This window comes from Calliphora vicina, chromosome 1 (genome assembly GCF_958450345.1).
Source record: "Calliphora vicina chromosome 1, idCalVici1.1, whole genome shotgun sequence".
Lineage (NCBI taxonomy): Eukaryota > Metazoa > Arthropoda > Insecta > Diptera > Calliphoridae > Calliphora > Calliphora vicina.
In genome coordinates, this window is record NC_088780.1 from 132,167,859 (window position 1) to 132,188,159 (window position 20,301).

Genomic DNA, 20,301 nt, shown 5'->3' on the forward strand with positions numbered 1-20,301 from the left:
TTTTCTTTTTTTTCTTTCTTTGCTGTTTTTTTTCCTTTCTTTTGGATGGATAAAAATTACAAGATGAATAAATTAAATCTATTCTTAAGCATTTTTTTCTTGGATAGACATGTTAAACTACTTGAATTCGTTTTTATTTAAGTATAATTTTTTCAAATAAACTCCCATACCAACTACCACCCACTCAATTTGTTAAATTATGTTTAAGTTGGTGGAAGTACAGAAGCGTGTCATAAGGGGAGGACTCAACATGGCCAAAATTTCGCTTACCAAATAAACGTTAGCGTATTAAAACAGAAATTGAAAATACATAACGGTTACATTTTTTAAGAAAACATAAAATTTATTTACTGGAATTCAAGTCGATAGCAAGTGTAATTCAAGCCTTGAATTATAGTCAAGCAATTGAATTACTATTGTATTACACTTTATTTCAATAGCAATCTCCAAGCCATATGTTTTTTGTTTGAAAAATATTTAATAAATCAAATATTTTTCAAGTTTAAAACATAATTGCATTTGCATTCAAGTCAAATTCAAACAAAATCTTCAAGTACTTGATTTTTTGGGCTTTGGTGCTTATTGGGTTATTTTATGAAAAATTTATTTGTCTTATAATATTTTCTTACGAAAAATAACTATTTAGCAGGAATATTAAAGCTCATTATTTGACAATATTCATTAGTTTTTTGGCAAAATCGGTTTCAAATCGGTTCAGTTTTTTAGGTGTTATGAGCACTAAAAGTTGTTAGTAACAAATTCGCAAAACACAAATAGAAAAAACTGTTTTGATTGTGATCATTTAATTTCTAGCTAATCGAAGCTTTTAATCTTAATGACCGAATTTCTTTAAGTAGGTGTGACAAAAATTCGGATATTTCAATCGTATTTCTTTTGCTCGAACCGAAAAAATCATTCGATTGGCTACAAGTTTTATTATCACAATAAATTTGTTTTATCTGTGCAGTTATTTTATTGACCCTACATAGATTACAAAGAGACTGCCTAATAGCTTGTCTCTAGTTTTAAAGTAAAGTGACCACTAAACCGCAAAGAATTAAGGGTATAAAACAGGCGACACCCCAGTTTTGGTAGTTTTTATATCCCATATTCCAGAAATTAAATTGTAGTCCTTCTAAAAAAAATTCAAATGGATTTGAACTTTTTATTTTTTTGGTACTTTTTTTTCCAACTTTTTTTATACCCTACACCACCATAGTGGGGAGGGTATTATGCGTTTGTGCAGATGTTTGTAACGCCCAAAAATATTAGTCTAACACCCACCTTAAAGTATACCGATCGACTTTGAATCACTTTCTGAGTTGATTAAACGATGTCCGTCCGTCCGTCTGGTCGGCTGGCTGTCCATGTAAACCTTGTGCGCAGAGTACAGGTCGCAATTTTGAAGATATTTCGATCAAATTTGGTACACATTATTTTTTCGGCTCAAGGACCAAGCCTATTAAAACTGGCTGAAATCGGTCCATTATTACACCTAGCCCCCATACAAATGTCCTCCCGAAATTGGACTTTATCGGTCATAAAGGTTTAATTTATATATGTATCTCCACAAATTCCTCTCCAAATAAGTTTTATATACACAAAATTCATGTCACCAACTTTTGTTACGATCGGTCCATAATTAGTCATAGCTCCCATATAGACCCGCTTCCGAAAATCACTTTAACCTGCATAAATCGCTTAAAAATGTTGGTTTACTCACAAAATTCAACATAGTTAACTTTAATATAGACATAAATTACACGACCTAATTTTATGGTGATCGGTCCATAATTGGTCATAGCCCCCATATAAGGCCCACTTCCGAAAATCACTCAAAAATATAAATTATTGAAATTTTTAAAAGAAAAATGTTTTTGCTCTTTTACTTAGTGTAGGGCTTGACCGATCATACTTTCTTACTTGTTTTTGTGTACATTGATATGGTAAATATGGATTATTTAGCTACCCCCAAATACTACAAACCTACTACGCCTCTTCTTCATGCCTGCTCTAATGTTTATTTCCGCTTGTTTCTAATTCATAACATTAAATCTCCTCTAATGTTCTAAAAACACAAAAAAAAATCACTAACTGACTGACTTCTTATAAACTTGCTTTACACAATTCTAATGACAATAATGAAAAACCTCATGTTTGTATACAACAGCATTAAAAAGGAAATACTCGTACTTATAAAAGTAAAACAAAATATCACTGAAGCAAATATACCACCAACAGCTTTTAATATTTAAGTCCTTTGTAGAAATCACACCACCACCCTGCAACCCTCTTTGTCATCATTATGGGAATACATGACGTTCTAATTTCAACGCTTTGGAAATTATTATGTTGCTATTTCTTCATTCTTCCACTTGATGAAAAACGAAAGAAAAATTTAAGATTTTTTTTTTTTATAAAATATGTATTTTCTGTACTTCAAATTCAATTGAAATAGAGATAAGTTTGTAAAAAAAAGAACGTCTCTCAATGTGGCATAAATAGATGGACAAATAAGAAGTATAATAAAATCACTCACTACTGGCTGCTGTAAAAGTACGAGTTTATATCAATTATGTGTAATAAAAAATAATAATACGACTAATAAAAAAAAAAAACTTGTAATTGCCCTAAATATATGTATATACAAAGAAGAAAATCTTGCGGGCAATTACACGTGTACAATTACTTTAATAGGTTGCTAGGGTGTCCTTTCTGGCGGAGGAGTTTCTGTCCTTAATAATAATAAAATGTTTTGATTTCTGTTTTCTTTATTTTTATTTTATTTTTTAAAGAAACTTCAAATTTAATGGTAATTCTGTGAAATAAGTATGATAAATTAATAGATACTTGAAGAGAATTGGTTATTTTCATAACTGAGATAAGCATATTAACCATTACTATTATTTGCTTCAGCATAATGCATTAATAGCTAGCCGAAGTCGCTGAAAATCTATGAATTAATTTGGCTCCTAATTTCTAGTATTTATAAGCATAAAGTCATACCTTCTTATGCAATTCTATGATGTTTCTACACTCAGAGATAAAATATAGTTGTCCATGGTTACTGTAACCATTTACATAGTGTTACAAGTTTTTTAACAATATTATAGTCACAGTAACTATTTACATGATTGTGGTAGCCATAATATGGTTAATTTACGATTCACATGATTGTATCAACCATAAATATGGTAACAGTAAACAAGTATATATTTGTGACAACCATTTATATGATGAATAATTCTATCATAATATGTTGTTCTCAGATTATGATATCCATAAGCCGAGATCAACATAATATGGTAAGTCCTTCATCATATGAATGGTTGTCACAAACATATACTTGTTTACTGTTACCATATATATGGTTGATACAATGATGTGAATCGTAAATTAACCATATTATGGTTACTACCACCATGTAAATTGTTACTGTGACTATAATATTATTAAACAACTGGTAACAATATTGAAATGGTTACAGTAACCATGGACAACTATATTAGACCTGAGATGTCAAATCGCACGATCTTGCTGGCCAGTTCACATCACCTCCACGTGAGATGACCATTAGGCTGTCCCGTCGTTCGGTGAGAAACATGTTTTTTCGAGCTACAATTTCACAAGAGGTATCAAAATTTGAGTAATTTTACACAGATTACGGTAAAAGTAATAACAATCGAATTACATGCCAAATTGAGAGCTCTACTTTAGAAAACGTTTTTACAAACCTGAACCGTATGCTTAAAAAAAACGAGATACAAATTAATTTTATTGATAAATTTTATACTTGCAATTAATGTACAAGAAAATAAAACTTATAATAAATGACTAACCGTAATAATTGGTATATAATTTGAAAGTGAATGTTTTGGGTCCGGAAAATTTTTTTTTCCGGAATTTTTTTATAAAAAATTCGTTACGGTGTACGAACGAACTCCACTGTATCTAGCAAATTCGTAGTGTCGTTTTTATATATAGTCGTGGCATATTTATAATATGTGTCGAATTTAAGGATAGCGAAATATAATCCTGAAAATAACTACTTTTTAAAACTTTGAAGATCGGTAGATCCCTAAAGATATAGTTTCATTTTATTTTTAAAATCATTTTGGTAATCTACGATCAATTACGCAAATTTTAGGAGGTTTTGCGTTAGCGAAATCAAAAAAAAACAATTTCGGGACAACCTAATGACTATGCCCTCAAATCGCTCGTGCAGAATGTCCAATGCGACTTGAGCTGTGTGGCATGTAATGACATTCTGTTGAAACCACATGTCGTTGTTAACCATATCATCCAATATTGGCCAATCAGCGAACTTTATGCTGATGACGAACGTCGTTCTGAAAAAAATATGGACCGCCAGCCCAAAATTCGCACCAAACAGTGACTTTTTCGGGATGCATTGAACGCTCATGATCTTATTAACGGACGATGATTTTTTGAAGATAACTAAGGTCCAACTGCTTCGTTGGATTATACATCGTTGCCTATGGTCGTTTGCCTTCGGCTCCTGGGTCAGTTGAATTTTGTAAGGATGCAGGCCCCAGCAAAGCTGTAAAATTCGCCGTATTGTGGTCTGCGAAAGGCCGAGTTCTTGTGAGCGACGCGAAATCGACTGGAAGACCCTTTATATCTCAAATCATTTTTACTGCTCGGTTAATGAAGTTGGAATATAATTTATAATTGTTTTGTAGTGTAAAATAAACAATGAAATCGATCAATCTTATCAAGCTCTTTTCAAGTATTAAAAACTTCCTCAAGTATTTTTAACTTCCAGGAAGTTATCTGGTAAGCGATTTATATCAGTTTGATATAAACATTTCAGTAGAAATTGAAACAATCTTTTTCACAAATATTTATTTGATGTTACTTGCCTTTTGTCTGGAAAGAAAACGCACAGCGGGGTCAATCGTAAAAAAGTGATAATAATTATGAAGTATCCGATTGCGATTAGAACACAAGGTTAGATAGAGGGTGTCAATGTCGAGCACCTCTGGTTAGGAAAACATTGTATATACAATGTTATAAAGCAATTGGGAAATTTAAGAAACTCCAATTTCTTTTCTATTTTTCAACATACTCTGGTAACGTTTTTGATAAATCACTGGTACCAACTGTAACAAGTAACAGGTTCTTTTATATTTTTTAATATCCACTGGTAACAACTTTTACTGAATATGTATATCAAGTAACATATACTTTTAAATGACGTTCTTCTTTCACTGTTTTTAACATACTGTTAATACATAGTTATATGAGTGTCGCTTTCACATAATTGATCAATTCACAATGATCAATATCATGTCATATTGTAATAATGTCCTAAAATTTCGCAATGGTTTGAAAATGTTGTTATTGTCGTTCAAGCAAAAAATGTCCTAAAATAATTCTACTCTTTGTGCTATGTTTATTGTGTTATCGTAATCAACCAGCAGAGACCTGCGCCGAGTCGTGAAATATTAGGACATTATGACAATATGACATGATAGGAGACCTTGTGAATTGTCCAAATGTATAAAGTGAAATGTTTGTAACATATCATTCAGTTCGAAGAGAACAATTTGTTTTGGATTCAGTGTTGTATGATTTAGTTCTAATGCTAATATGGATAGTTTCGTTAACGGTATTTTGATGATAACGGTAACTTCATACTGAACAGAATTATTAATAAAATTTGTTTTTAAATAAAATTTGAATATTGAAAATTTTTTATTTTTATAATTTCAATAATTTTTAGAATATCGGTAACGGTATTTACAGATAATTCGGTAACGGTTGAGTTAAAATTGAATTTGATTTTTTTTCTTAAATCTGCTTGCTGCCTCTTTAATTCTAATATTTTAATATTCACCTTGAAATATGAAAGAAATAAAACAAAATTTACATAATTTCAATTTAACTGTCACTTCCAACCAAAGTAGCAACTTTCTATGCTGGTTCGTTCCTAATCAAATTGCAGCATTAGCAATTCACTCTATTAGCTACAAGAACAAACGAACAAATAATAAAAGAAATTAATTCACTTAAATAGAATTTGAATTGGAAACTTTTTACAAAATTTGATTTTTATGAGATGCATGATTTGTGTCAAACTTTTTTTTTGTTCAAACATTTAACTTAAAACTTTACGATGCCACTTGTCCAAAAAAAAAGTACGAGAAGAGAAAGACAATTTTTACAACTAATTGTTGGATTACAGAGACTTAACGGAAAATTCAATTTGTTGGACAACATTTAAGGCAGGGAAACTTTTTTCTATGAAATACATATAAAAAAAAAACTTTTTCCACAAAGAACATAAAAACACAGTATAAATGAAGGAAAGTTGGGGGAAAAAATGTTGAAGAAAATGCGTACTGACAGCTTACAAAAGTTGCCAAGAGAATTGCAAGAAGGAATGAAAAAATGAATTACTTTAACAAAGTAGCCCCAAATGAAGGTGGCACGGCATGGCGTCATAACCACCAATGGTGGTAATGTTGGCAACAGAATTCACTGGCCGTTAAAATTGTTTGTCGTAAATTAATTTATCTGTAAAACTGACTTAAAAAGATTCTTTATCATCACTGTTTTTTTTTTTTACAACTTTTCTACAAAAAAATTCTTTCTTTTTTGTGCTTTTGGCAACCAAAGAAAGTTTTTTTTCTTTTCTGTCTTGTTTCTATTTTATCAGGAATTTAAATAATTTACACAAAAATATTGCCAGAGCCAGTATCTAATAGTGATGGACATTTGAAAAAAAACCGGTCAAAGTGAAAAAGTTATTTCAAAGAATCATAAACACTTTAACTCTTCATACTCTGCTCTTCATTTACTTATTTTTTTTTTTCATTAGTAATTTAATGTACACAAATTAATTGTACCTTAGGATATTTCAGTACTACTATTCTCATATCCAGACTGTTGGATAAAGGTACTATGTCGTTTTTACGCTTGATTTGCTTTAAGTTCGTGTTCATACAGAAAGTTTATGGAAAAATTAAAAGAACAGGTATTTATTTTATCCACCAACTGCATCCCCCACTTTCGAGATTTTTAAATGTAATCATACCTTTAAATGTTAAATGTTCCCTCCCTGCTACTGTTGTCTTAAACCCCAAGGACATAATTAATTTTTCATGAAATTTTACAATGTTTAGAATACACATTTAAAATGTTGGTCAGCTATAAGTAAGTAGTAGGTAGCGTTATGAGCTAAAATGAGCAGTATTACACAAAATTGCTACTTAAGGGCGGAAGTTATCACTTAATTTACATGACAACTTAGTGAAGGTATTTTGGAACATTTGCCATTTAGAAATTGTACCTTTTAAGTTACATATTTTTAGGCAGGCAATTTAATGTTATTCAAACTAAAAGCTTAGCATATGTAATTGGCTATTATAGTAATTTAAACATTTGAAATCTGTTTAAAAATTTATATGTAGGTACATTAGAGTTCTCCAAGATTGTATGGACGAATGTGGGCTAGGTGAAATAATGGACCGATTTCAGCCAGTTTCAATACCCTCCCCACTATGGTGGTGTAGGGTATAAAAAACTTATCCATAGAATTTAAAATTTGGACCATATTTGTACTACTGGAACCACAATACATCAAAATTGTGTAGGGGTTTAAAAAGCCTCTAAAAGTTTTTCAATTTTGTTGCCCTGTGTAATAGATAGGACCCTTTTGCTCTCACCAAATACAAATAATGTTTGGTTGGCTTTGGTGTCGATTGGGCTGGTTGGCCGATCTCTTGCTCTTCGGGTTATCGTATTGGATCCATTTTTCATTGCAAGTAATGATTCGGTCACAAATGATTTTCTTTTATAGCGTTCAAGCAGCATTTCGGACATGCCAAATCGTCATTCAGGTTCTCTCGGCTTCAATTCGTATGGTTCCCAATTTACCAGCTTTTGGATGAATCTTGCTGCTCGAAAACGTTTTAAATTTTTGCTTGAGTAGCTCCCAATGATTTTGTAAGCTCTTGTTGAGTCTGACAACAATCTTCATGGTGAAATGCATCCAATTCATGGTCTTCATAGTTTTTGGCTTCCATGGACGATCTTTGTCTTGCTTGTCAAAATCCCCACTTCTGAACTGCACAAACCATCTCTCGCACGTTGAAACCGATAAAACACATTCACTGTAAGCTTCGGTGAGCAGTAGGTGTGCTTCAGCGGCATTTTTTTTCAAATCAAAGAAGTAAAGCAAAACTTCCCGCATATGAAACTTCGTTGGCACAAAAATCGACATTTTCGAAGCAAAAAACAATATTTATACAGCCCATATAATTGGGCAGATAAATTATTAAAAACCGCAATCAAAAGATACGCCATCTATTGTAAATCTCCCATTTTTAAGTCATACATCCAAGATTGCGGACCATTATGAAGTTGTGTTTTTCATATGAAGTTTCTTCTTTGCATCTGGCATTCTTACTTGGTATGGACCGCTCTATTGTTGAGCTTGTCTTCGACGTACATGAGAAGACAAATATGCTTATCGACGACAGTGGGGAACCTAAATATATTGATTCTCTGGAGCACTAGATAGGTAACTGAGATCGAAAAACCGAAATCTGTTGTTAGAAACCTAATTCACGGGAATGTATTATTTATATACATATTTCCATGTATTCTGTTATTGTATCACCTATATGTGTGAAAAGAGAGTAATTTTGTTAAATTTGTTGCAGGGAACTTGTATCCGATTTCTAAACAATTTCTTTTGCCAAGAAGTCATCTCATCTTTTAACAAGAACTCATTAGTATTTAAGTATTTCCAGTCATTTTCAGTGTAAAAAATCAATTCTTCAAAAACTTTATTCCATCTAAACATAACCTATTTTAATATTTCCAAGTAGGCTTCCTAATCGGAAAAAAAATTCTCGGGAAATATTGTTTTCTTCGTCTTATAGTCACAGTATTATTTATGCACTGATAAAAAATATTCGTTTTGATTTGTTCCCAATTTTCAGTACTAGCAACATAAAATCAGTTGACACAGAATAATTACGATTTAAATATTTGAAATTTTGTAACCTAAACAAAAATTTTTCGGCCACAAAAATTTGATCATTTAGACGATCAATTAAAATATTTTCTCTGTGTGACAAAAAAAAAAAAATAAAATTTAATAGAGGAAAATTTATTTTCTAGTAGGTCGACTAAATACAAATTAAAATTATAAATTCTTAAAGAAATGCTTACATTAACATTAGCACTTCTAAGGATATTCATATTTACAGAAAATAGTTATTATTGTCATTGGTTTAAATTTGTTTACATACAATCTGTCGAAGCTCTTAAATTTTATACATAACTTCAAGGTACATTTGCAATAGGTCAAAATTAAGAAAAAAAAATGCATTGAAACAAATCACTCTAATCGTAATGCGGTAAAGTCCCTCGAGTCTAGGGCCTAACTTACAATAAAATACAGTTGAAGCTTTCACTTTTCTGGTTAGGAAGCAGAATTAATTTTGGAAAAAGTGTAGGCGAAAATCTGCTATTCTCAGGAAACCAATTAATTCGTTTCCTTAAAGTAGCTCAGATTTTCAATAGTTATTCAAAATTCCCACCAAATTTACATATATTTAGCAACCAGCAATAATAATTTCATAATTTATTGCCAAATTTGCTAGATTAAATGTACGCATAAAATTCAATTAAGTACATACAATTACATAAATATTAAATCCAACACCATAAGAATGACATAAAATTGTGCATAAAGAACAAAACTGATTGTGACAAGCCGCCTTAAAAGACTTGATAGAACAAACCGAAAGCTTAAAGGGGGAAATAACGAAACATAAAAATCTAATTTATGAAAAAAAAATCGTTCAAATTTTATGACTCTATTTGAAAAAAAAAATATTAAAAATAATGCCAACAACTAGTTCAGAATTTATGATTATTGTAACACCCCTCTATCTGCCATAAATAAACACAGAATACAAATTGTAGTAGATTTCTAGTTAGCAGTAAGAGCATGTAGTAAAATTTTATAGCATAATTTTTGGCGCTTATTTATGGTAAATTTGTAAGCACAACATTTAGGACGATTTTGTATGCAAATTACATTCTTTTCAGCACTCTTATCTCAGCACTCATGAATATTTTTGTCACATTTGCTTATCATCAACACCATTTTGTGTATTTTTTCTTATTTAATTTTTTTTGTAGCTAAGAATTGTATAAATGTTCAAATTTTTATATTTTTTTTGTCAAACATCAAAGACCATTTAGTAGCCCCTTTCTTAGGCCTTATTGCTAGTGTGACATTATTTCCATATTTGTACTAAATAAGAAATTGTGCTAGTTATTGCGATAATTATGGTGTGATGTGATTTTAATAAGATTTTTATTTAAGAAATGTTAAAAGTTTTAATAAATTTCTCTGTGGGACATAATTTCTTAAAGAGTTTGTGTGTTTATTGACTTAAGGTTTATTGCTTTTACCTGGTAATTTCTTATAAATTTTTAAATGCAAAAAAGTTGCAAACAAATATGATGGTGGGTTTATTTATATGTTGGTGAATATTTACAACAGTTTATTGTCTAATCAAGTACAAATTATATGGTTGACAGCTTGGCAAATATGAACATATTTAAGTAGTTTGATGATACAAATACTGTATGACACCATATTATTAAACCTTTAAGAGGAGAAGGTACTCCACATATTCATAGCATTAATGTACACATAAAGAATTAAATTTCTGATTCAATCAAGAAACTTGCTCAATCAGACAAAATATTGTTTGAATTAGGGCCTATCACAAAATTTGTAAATTCAAACAAGAAATTTTGCAAAAATTTAATTGAAAAAAAATCAATATTTTTTCAATTAAAAAAAGTATCATATTTAATAAAAAAGTTGTTTGAATTTACAACACAATTTCAAACAAAAATTTGTTTAAAACAGTAAAATTTTTGTCTGGTCCAAAAAATAATTTTTAAGCTAAATTGGTATAGAACCAATAAATTTTTTTTTAAAAAATAATAATATCAGAAAAAAAAGAAAATAAAAATAGGAAAATAGAGAAAAAAAAATTACATATAAGAAAATTATTTAAAAAATATTTTTAACCAAGTGAGAATTATATCAACTCATGTTAAAAACACGCATGCAAACGAAATCACCAAATGTGAGTAAGATGCACATGATAACAACAAACACGCCTATTTACTTGCTTGTGTTGTTGTCTTATCCCAAGTGTTGTATTAAAATAAAAATCAAACAAAAACATTAATAGAATCTATAAAAATATTTATAGAAAATAAAATTAGTTTCAGACAGGCGATTATTGTTAGAAAATATTTTAGCAATAATTCTTTCTGTGTATGATTCAGTAGTGCTACCAAGTTGAAGCGTTTATACTTCTAACAGACAGCCAACTACTAACCTATTAGATTAGTTGGAATATTCACTAACGCATTGCAAGGTATCTCGACCAAGCGCCAGAGAAGGGCAAACACTCTACGTTATAACGAGTTATGACAAACTCCCTGGAAGTCATAATACGTTAGGTGGTCAATCGATTTGTGAAAGTCTAAAACACCACATCGATGTTATCGTCGAACACATAGCCTATCGAAAAAGCTCTAGGTGCTAATTATATAGCTCACTGCTATGCTATGCCTGCTATATGCCTGTCAGCTGCTTTTTTGAGAAACGTGGGGGTTAAAACCGAAGTTAATTTAATGGTCTTTTGTTACGGTGATAAGGCCAATAATGACCTATGTCGTATGGTGGAATAAGGTCTATCGCCGCATCATCAAAAATATCCTATGGATCGTAGTACTTGAAGTCCCACAGGACTTCCTAAAATCAGACAGAGAGTAAAGTTCTTAAGAGCCGACTCGTGTTCTGTACATATAGCAAAAAGAGCCATGGCTTTGCGACAGCTTTCACTAATAAGACCAACGGTATTTTTGACAATCTTCACAAACTATCTATTTGTCCATGTACTTATGTCTCAGATAAAGTCCGTTCTTTATCAATGGAGACAGTAGGTATTGAGAAAACTAGTGCATGATTCGTTTTACGAGGTTTCACAAATTCACTGCTTTAGTGCTAAATATTTTCCCAGAAAGTTTTCTGGAGTATAAATCTTAAGTTCATTAAGAAACATTTTTTGTTTTCCTAAAATTTGTCTACAACAATTGACGGTTGAAGGGAATACTTCTTATTACAAAATACTCTGACAAAATATACAAATAATGTAAACATACATATGAAAATCGCTCAGTCATTCACATATTCATAAATATAATTTATGTAGAATTTTATATTTTGTTTGCTTAGCACCTTTTTTTATTGTGATTTTCTCTTACAACATTTAACAATGTAATTTACACGCACCAAATACTAGACACATTCCTACAATTGTATTGTAAGTGCAGAATGTGGGGAAAAGGAAACAACTTAAGGGTTTTATATTTATATTTAAACACCCTTTGGCTGTTGAACTTTGAGCAAACATTGTACACACATACTGTCATGAATGTACTCATATTAAACGTGTAAATGTATTTGTATTTGTTGCATAAGTGTGTCAGTGTACATGCTAGAGTATCCAAAAAATCGAAAAATTTCAAAAACCGGTTTTCGAAGTTTATTTTTCGGTTTTTGTCACTCGAAAAAAAACCGGAAATATTTAACCGGAAATTTTTGTTAAAGAAAACACAATTACAGACAGGATACACATCGCTTGACCTAGTTCGCAAATCACCGAGTATGCCCATTGGCAGTTATGCTGCAATATTTACTTACCGTAAAAATTATTGGAGAGAACTCCATTTTAGTGACGTGCGTTCGCTCTGGCAACAGGCCGAGAACTTGATAGGATGATCTGCCGGGAGTCCCTTAAATGCGCAGTTCCTGCATCTAGCCTCGTTTTGGCACCGTAAGGCAACATGGCCGACCGTTTCGCATATGCGAAAAATATCCGTTTGCATCCTGCAGTCCCATACTATATGGTCGATCTGGGTACGGCAATATCTTGACGTACCCTGATTTGAAACCATTTCACGTAGCTCCTCCCGACATTAATCAACTGCAACAACGTTTCAGCATTGCACTCCACGACAACATTCACCGGTCCGCCACGAGCTAGTCACCAGACGAACACTCCGTTTGAAAACTTCCTTGAACATTCTTCCCTTGAGGTTCATCTCGTACTGTTCCATCATGAACTCATCCGGAGTGATTTCCGGATATACCCCCTGTACGACGATCTTAGGTCCAAGTTTGTCTCTCATCGACACCTCCAACCTAACCTCACCAAACTTGGCATTCCTCGCCATCTTCTCCCTCTCAGCTACCGACGGAGTCCGAATGACCACTCCGCCATCGCGCATAGGCCGCAAATCGTCCTCCTTCTGCACCTTCTCCACTACCTCCTTGGATGAGACGCAATTCTTTCCTTAAACCACCACAGACCACGTCTCCACGGGCTTTGGAACAACGGCATTTCTACCCTTTGGAAAGGTGCATTTTCTACCCTGTCACGGCCTTGGCCGGGTAGAAAATACATCCCAATTTGGCCTTTAGTCGTCCAATTTAATTTCAAATGGTATTATATTTTTATTAATACCATTATAAAATATATTTCGTTACTACCCGTTAACCGTGTTAAAAAGAAACGGTTTGTAAAAAACCCAAAACTGTCGAGTTTACAAAAATGAAAAAACCGGCTGACCGGTTTTCGTTTTTGTATACTCTAATGTGTATTTATGCATTAAAGATTTCCTTCCTGTGTGCTTTTGTTCCCAACACTTTTTATGGTTTTTTGAATATTAATACTCGTACAAAATGCTTGTTTCGTTGAACCAATTTTGCCTTTTTGACATTTTAATACCTCAACTTTAACACTTGCCCGCATAAATATCCTTTTGATTTAGTCCTTGTTATATTTCCAACCACAGGACATGCAACAAGTGTTAAACCTTTTTCTTTGTTTATTTTATACATATTTTTCTGATAGTTCTGCTTTCAGTTAGTTTCACATGTAGTCGTATATATAAAATTTGAAGAATATGTATTGTATTTATTGTATAAGTCCTTAAGGATTTTAAGCAGCTTGTCAAGATTGTCTATGCTTTAGTTGTCTTTGGTTTGTATTTAAGTTGATTTAAAATTCTCAACCCTATGGCTGGTATGAACATCTTAGCATGTCTACTATAAGTTTAATGTTCTATCGTAATAATCGTTTCGAGTTAAATACACATAAATACTGACTCACGGAAAGTGAGATATTCAGACATGAATAAACTGCAGTCCTTGAGAAATTTTGTGTTCCTTAACAAAACAAAAATACACTGAAAGAAAAGTAAAAAGAATTTAAGAAAATTTAAGAAACACATAATAAGAATGAGCTTCTTGCATGGATTTTCAAGGTTAATGCCGCTAACAGGTAATGACTGCCTTTGAGATTTGTTAATTGTCATTGCGAATGCAATCCGAACTGCAGGAGTTTAAAATCGAAGGGCATGTTGGTAGGCGTCATTCTGTATTATCAAAACGCGATCTACTTTGTACATTTCTTTAAATATTCATCAGGTTTTTTTCATGAAGTCTGGTGTCATTACGAAGACATGTTTTGTAACATTATGAATACCGATCCGACTTTCAGTTGGATATTGTAAAGTGGTAATTTTCTCGAGTTTAAAAACTCGATTGGATAGTTGACTACATCATCTTCAATTCAACAGTAATTTCACTTTGAATTTTAAAAGAAAATTCGCCGAAATCAATGTTTTTCGCCTCAACGTTCGCTCAACCAATTGTAATTTTGTGCAATGTTTGGAAACACCTTTTGGATGAGTTCGGATTATGATTCGGTGAGCTGGCAGAAAGCGGCGGGAAATTTAATGCAGCCAGTCGAAATGTCAGCCTGGATTTTGACGTTGCTAATGTCCAGCAAATGTCTGGAAAATACTTCTCTAGATTGATCGTTTTGCAGCACGACACGCATATTAACAGTCAATTTGATTTTTTTGACGTATTTCTACACGACAGGCTACTTCAAACATGAATTAACTTTATCGGCAGGAGTGGACCGTGGAATTACTTGTATTATTTGCCGAAAATCACCTGACAACAGAATCATTTCACCACCAAATCGGCTTTGATTGTTTTGTAAATATTGCAACGTTTTGCCCAATGCCTCCAAAGACTTTTTATGCGCCATTTTATACTCATCCCAAACGATCAGTTTCCTTTGCTGCAAAATTTTGGCCATCGCACGCACTGTAAATATTGTATGTTTGATTTTCATTGATTTGCATATTCAATTGCAACTTGAGTGCTGAATGAGCAATTGATGAAGTAAGTGCAATTACAATATCATTCTGCGAAAGTATCGTTGCCAAAATCAACGCCATCAGAAAAGTTTTTCCAGTTCCACCGGGAGCATCCAAAAAAAAGATCGTTCCAGTTCCATATTTCACATTATTCATAAGAGTGTCGTGCGCATATTTTCGTTGTCGATTGAATAGTGGACCGCTTGTTTAAACTGATTCCATCAAGGCATCGCAATCATATAGTTTTTTGCGATCTTGACATCATCAACCACATGTCCACAATTACCATCAAAGTCTCGTGGTAAATTTCCTAGCTCAGTTGTAAATTTGGATTTGATGTTCTAATACGCATCTGATGCAAAATATCACCATACATGGCATCTTTGCATGGGAAGCATGTTGAAATAATTATCGAAAATAATGTTCGTATTTGATGAGGCTGTATTCCCAATGAGCGTCATTATCTATCAATCGCAAGCGATGACACGCTTCTCTATATGTGTCACAGAATTAACCATTTACAGTTCGCAAATCAGTTCACCACGAACGTTGACTAATAGCAAACGCTATTAGTCATCGTTTCGTTGATGGACTGTGTAAATGCGCCATAATGCGTAGGTGCAAAATAAATGGGGTAAACCTGAAACTGGATTTACTTGTTTCCGACGTTGAAATTTCTTTGTCGATTGATTCCAAGTAATATCTTGGCATTTCGGAGTATATAGCGGTTAATGTTATAGATGTCTATCGATCAACACTTTGTAATACATTCTCCTCAGTAAAGTACACTCTTTGACCGGGTGTGGTTAATTATTCTTTCAGTAAAAACTTAAATTGGATTATTACGAACATTTAAAAAAAATAACCAATCGTTTTCCGATTTTAGATAAATCAAAATGGTGGGCGTAAAAGTAGGCATGGTCAATTTCTCTTTCCGTAAAAACTTATGTTGCACTATGACGAACATTTAAAAAAAAATTCAAATTCAACAACTAACGACATTTGATTTTTATTTATATAAAGAAAAGATAGATATCAGAACAATTCAAATTTACATTATTTGACTCTTAAACACAATTGCCATAGGACCTTTTTTGGGGTTCTTTAAATCGAATCTCCACGATTTACTCGTTTTAATTTCGAGTAATTAAATATATTTGAATGTAAATTTATATAATTTATTCGTTTTTGGATAATGTTATTTCGTATATGATAATTTCTCTCTGTGTCTTTTATCATTTGTTGCTTCATCCACAGTGCTTCAATTGGTGGCAATTGTTTTCCCATCATAAGTCGACACAAAGAATACAAGTACAAACTTTTCATTGTGAGTAGGTACGTACGGTCGTTAAAAATGTAGCATGTTGGTGTTTAATGTTGTATTTAAAGTGGTTTTGTAAATCAAAAGATTAAGAAGGTGTTGTTGTTTTTTTTTTGTTCTCCCTTTAATGTTCAACTTGTTTAAGGGTGAACGAGTTGAAATTGTTGACAATTTGTAAACAATTATGATTAAAAGGATTTTACACCAGAAACAATAAATTAAGACATTGATAAATGATTTAAGTTTTAAATGAATTATTTCCATAAAGCACATAATGGTGTGTGAATATTAAATTAAATAAATCATGGAGAATTTCTGAGAATTTAAGAACAATCCATAATAATGAACATGTATTTCTTGGCTCTCTCTCTCTCTTAACATTCTTGTGGTTTCCACAATTTAAAATCAAATTAATTTTACAAATTGAAATGTACTTGCCACATAAAAACATATTGTATTCCTGGAGGCATCTATACACTTGTTAAACTGCGCCAAAAATGTACTCTATTACCGCACAATTTATTAGCTTATTATAAACCAAATTCTGAATGGAAAAAAAAAATCGTACAACACTTGACACAGAAGACTATAAATGTCAAACATTAAAATGACTTCCTAGAGTGTTTTTTTCATTCTTTCTTGTATACCAAACAAAAAAAAACAACAACATTCATATTGAAACAATGTTGCCGTGGAGCTAATAAACCCTGGAGCTATATACAGCCACATGAAATGAAGCACTCTGCAAGGGACCTTATAATGTTGAGATTTTTTTTGTCATTCTTTTCATTTCGTAATACATTGTTACAATTTTTCTTTTTTTTGCAACTTTAATAACGCCAAACAATATGGTGTGTATCTGTAGTCTACTTAGTAAGAGACGCAACAAACAAATTCGAAATTACGGTGGGTTTTTTAATTTAACATCTTGTAATAATTTCCAAAGAAACACTCTTGATAAAAAAAAACACACAAGTCCCCCTTTGTTATTGTATAAATAATAAAAAGTGTAAAAGAAAACTTAAAGAAACCACAAAAGATAAAGTTGACATGGTCTTTTACTGTTTGTCAAAAAAAAAAAAAAAAAAAAAAAAAAAAACGCGCCTTCTTAATACACTCATACAATTGTATCTCAAGAGTGTATTTAGGATTGTAAAACGTAAAAAATGAGAAGTAGAAGTAGAAGAACACAAAAAATTCAGCTTTGTCCTTATACATCATAAATCTCTACATCAAACATACGAGTAATGAGGTATTTAGTTGGTTGGTTTAGAGAGTATTGCAAGGCGCTTAATGAAATGGGGCCACATAAAACAAATCATATGAATTATATGTAATTAGAAGATTCTCACTTAAATCTGAATGAATTTTGAAAGTACTAAGTAATATTACGAATAAAGAACAACAGAATTCTTCAATTGAACTAGTTCGTTCGTGAATAAAACAATTTTATTCCCAGGAACAGGGCACGTTATTAGTTTATTTTTTCTAGTTTTCATCTAGGGATAGAAATGTTAAGCACATACTAAATTCTGACTAGCTTAGTCAGAATTGGAACGGTAGAGAAGCTCCAACATAAGACATTATTCCAAGATCCTAATCGATACTATTATTCATGCTCAGCCTCATAACACTAATATCCAAACGGGAATGATCTATAATTGAATGAATCCGAATGGCAAATGTTGCTGTCACACTCCATGATTAGATTAGAAAGATTATAATACATATATAGTAAGATCCCATCTTCAACAACTCATATATTTCGATTCATGGGAAAGCTTGATATGATAAAAGTTTAGTTGTTACAGACACCAAAAGCTATACGTTTTTACCAGACCCTTAAGCGCGAAAAAAAATGAATAGAACGTCCTAACTTAAATGGTCTCCAACTGATATGCGCAAAGAAGAAGTATTGTCGAGTTGAATTTTTCAATTTGGACCGCATGGGCCCACCAGGGGTCCCCAAAGTAGGACACATCGGTTATGTTCAATTTTTAAAACGATCATATTTCTTCGTCTGTGTTTCGATTTCAAAAAAATTACATATATAGAATTTCCTCGTCGAGCTCTATCAATTATCTCATTGATTAGGAGATTTAGGAGATATTCGCATATGAAAATTAAATTTTCAAAATTTTTACTCACCCTACTCCAGTTTTTTGATAACAACGGATCCAAATATTTTCCTATTTTCTCCATTTTGCATTTATTGGACAAGAAGATTTATAAGGTATTAATACCTTTTGAAAACCTAATTTTACACCAAATATTTTAAATGAAAAAAAAACTTTAAAATTTTTGATACCGAGTAGAGCAAGTGGCGGCTTGGTGTAATGGTTAAAGTGCTTGCCTACAAAACCAAGCACCCCAGGTTCGATCCCTGGCAGATGCCGAAAAATTTAAGTTTTTAAAATTAACCTTCCTCTAAACAATCCATCCAAGAAGCCCTCTGACCACTCCTCCACCTGAAAAAAAAGGAATAACACCATGGAAAAGGTCAGGCAGACCCCTGGGAGAAAAAGGTAGGAATCAAAGATCAGCAAGGTTCCCCACCACTACACCAAATACACAGAGGGCGTTGTTTCTAGGCAACGACAGATGGCAGCACCATTATCCTAGACCAGCTACAGCAGACCAATCATTTACTTAGCTGGATCAACAAACGATTAACGATATGGTAACATCATACATGTATCCGAAGACCCGCTACAGCAGACCAATCATCTACTTAGCCGGAACAACAACCGTTTAAACTGATACAAACAACAACAACAATCGATTTAATGGCAACACCGTACCGGAGACGCACGATACTCAAATAATTAGGAAGGACAGTGCAATCTACATGGGAAATACGCGAAAAAACAACTACTTCAACAATTCGTATAAGATAGAGATGCTTTGTGGAAGCCAAATGCACCCCAGTGGGGTTATGGAAAAAAAAAGACCAAGTCCATCAAAAAAACGAATATTTTTTTATGTAAAATTCAACTTTAGGACAAAAATTTTCAAATCGCATAGTCGATATCAAATGTTCTTAATTATTTTTGTGGGTTACGATAACCCAGCCCCTGGTATGGATATTATAATCAAAAAAATTCCATTTTTTTTTAAAAAATATTTTTGAAAAATGCAGGATTTGTGAAAACAAATTTCAAAATTTGTTTTTATTTTTTAATTTTTAATAGATAAATCTATAGAACTATAAAATGTCATTGAAAAATATTCATAAATAAAAACGGTATTGACGTGCAGACAAAGCAGTATATTATATTTTGATCTGCCCTTCTTTGAGCCTTATGCCACCACCTTATGTTTAGTGAATAGTCCCAAGTCGATATCCATGATCCAATAGAAATCAATATTCTTGAGGTTTTTCATAGGCCGGTGCTGAACTTGTTGGGTGGCCTAAATAGAAGTTTCTTCCATGATATTTTTATATTGACTGCTTTTTTCAGCTCATATCCTTAACAGTCAACCCATACAGCAATTCAAAAATATCGAAAGACTGGAAAGATTGACAGTTTTTTTCCGCCTCAAAAAAAAAAGGTTACAAACTTAATTTCAAAGATTTTCTGAAAATAAGAACCATATACTGTTTAGTGATAGATTCTGAATTACAATGGATCTCAAGTCAGCGTACGGTTCGTATCGAAATTAAATTGACTGCT

General features: G+C 32.2%; 1 protein-coding gene across 1 annotated transcript in view; it reads left to right on the forward strand.

Moving 5' to 3' along the window:
* foxo (forkhead box, sub-group O) overlaps nucleotides 1-20,301 on the forward strand; it is a 161,074-nt gene that overhangs the window by 138,106 nt on the left and 2,667 nt on the right. The window lies entirely within an intron of this gene.